The sequence below is a fragment of the Tenrec ecaudatus genome, chromosome 6, assembly GCF_050624435.1.
Source record: "Tenrec ecaudatus isolate mTenEca1 chromosome 6, mTenEca1.hap1, whole genome shotgun sequence".
In the NCBI taxonomy this organism is placed as follows: domain Eukaryota; kingdom Metazoa; phylum Chordata; class Mammalia; order Afrosoricida; family Tenrecidae; genus Tenrec; species Tenrec ecaudatus.
The window spans coordinates 17496766-17498972 of record NC_134535.1 but is presented as its reverse complement, the minus strand read 5'-3'; the positions used below and the strand labels follow the sequence as shown (position 1 = coordinate 17498972).

The 2207-nt window shown below is 43.1% G+C and overlaps 1 non-coding gene across 1 annotated transcript; it reads right to left on the bottom strand.

The window, feature by feature from the left end:
• Positions 1–1713: 1713 nt before the first annotated feature.
• Positions 1714–1818, bottom strand: LOC142452068 (U6 spliceosomal RNA). Its single transcript, XR_012785131.1, has one exon. It is a non-coding gene; the product is annotated as a U6 spliceosomal RNA (small nuclear RNA).
• Between the last annotated feature and the right edge of the window lie 389 nt (positions 1819–2207).

The following is a 2207-nucleotide window of genomic DNA, read 5'->3' as shown; positions in this document are numbered from 1 at the left end:
ATCCAAGGGGCGCTTGTGTCATTGAGGGGTAAATAAGAGACCTCAGAGGAGATCAAGCAAGGGCTCACCTCTTCCGATAGAGACCAGAATAAGAATGAGATTGTCCTTTATTCTTTCACAGATTTATATGATCTTGAGCAAGCAAGCCATGGTAAGCTCATATATAACAGGGTGAGGTTGTATTAAAAGCATACATGTAACATGAAGGGGACAAGCTAGGGATATACATGCAACATGTAGGGGAGGCACTATAGGCATGCATGTGACAGGAAAGCACATACTACTTATCAAGATGGGCAGGCTCTAGAGTCAAGGTGGCAGCCTAACCTTGGTTGTCTCTGACTTGGCTTGACCTTAGATGCCTTTGAACTCATCTCCAGGTGAACAAACTCTGGTCCTTATCAGAAGGGAGTGGGCCCTGCTTAGGGTGGGACAGGCAATAGGGTCTAATTGCTTTTGATGGCAGATAACCTTTAGGTCAATAGCCTTCAAGCAGTTGACCTTCAAAAGTATAATAAGTGACCACCTGTTTGCAAACAGCATCTTACATTTGGTATTATTGGGGGTGGGGGCCACATTGAGAGGAATGACTTTTACTTAGGAGAATGTGAGTAGGACCCATCTCCAATCCAGGAATGTGAAGGTTCCCTCCGTGGGAGCGCTGGCCTCTCAGACTCCTTAAACCATTAGTATTGACAGTTTGTCCGCATACACTCTCTTCCTGTTTCTGTTTCCCATAGAGGAGAATCACCCAACTGGCCCAGTGGATGTGGATCTCCAAGCCAGTAAGCTGATATACCAGCGACCACCTGATCCACAACCTGGTCCTTCAACTTACTAACATAGGTCTTTGAGCGAGTCACATGGTGGTGTGCCTCATTCCACAAGATGGGGGCATTGAAGTACCTATGGGTTATTATGAGGATTAAATTAAACAATGGGTTTAGACCAGTATGGGGCACGTAGTGAGCGTTAGTTGGTATGGATATAGTTGGTAGGAATAGTGATATTATATTGTTTTGCAAATATATCATCACTTCTGGCAAAATTCATTAGCGGGGGAAAAAAACAGGGGTTCTCAAGAGCAGGTGGATTTATTCTGAGGATTAAAGGAGCTACATGTAAATTATGTGGAAATTTCCCCCTAAGAGTAAACACATAATTATTATTATCTCCGAGTTCCAGTGCAGACGCTCTTGCTGCTGCTTTACTCTATCTTCACAACACATCCTAAGCCCTGCCACCTGAGACAGGTGACTGGCTATACCGTGGCTATCCTTATGTGCTTGACAAATAATCCCATTCATGTGTATCTGTGTTGTTTTCACTCCTAACTAGGTCAGACACTGTGAGTATGAATTTTAGTTCTGGCACCAAGTCACCTTTCTGGAAGGAGTTAAAGTTGCCTAAACCTCAGTTTCTTCATTTGCTAGACAGGCGTGATAATTTATAGTTCAGAGTGGTGGTGAGGACAAAATGCACAATTTCAAAACTCACAAAAACCCAAACTCACTGGCACCTAGTCGGTTCTGCCCTCTAATGACCCCTCCAGAAAGAGTAGAACTAACCTGTGGGTTTCTAAGACAGCAATTCATTATTATTTTCAACAAATTTCTCTTTTTAGTATATATATATATTTAATTTGGGGGGATAGTATTTCAGTTTTATTATAAGAGGCCAAATGTAAGTGCAAGGTCTTTTTCTCATTAAACTGAAAATATGGAACGCTTCATGAATTGGTGTGCCATCCTTGCTCCCGGGCCATGCTAATCTTCTCTGTGCCCTTCCGATTTTAGTATATGTGCATCCGAAGTGAGCGTGTAAATGCAAATTTGATAAGACTATTGAAAATATAGGCATGATCGAGTATGTGGAACTCATTGAAAATGATAGAATACAATGTCTTGTTGGCGCCCAGCTATCATGAAAAAGAGTGTCGGGTTTTAAAGACTTGTCTCCACACAATCAGCCATCTCAGCTAAGTCCACATGGAAGAAGCACACCACCCTGTTGGATCCAAGGATTGCAAATAGTGAGATCCAACCCAGAGGACAGAATGGTACTAGTGCCTAAATTACAAGCATCGGTGTTCAGAAAGCTATGGGTGATCGCGGCAGTCCCAAATCCATTTGTAGGGTCGCTACATGGACTGAGTGCCCAATGCATCCCCAGTGCACAAAGAGGAGGAGCACTAGCAGCCCTGATAT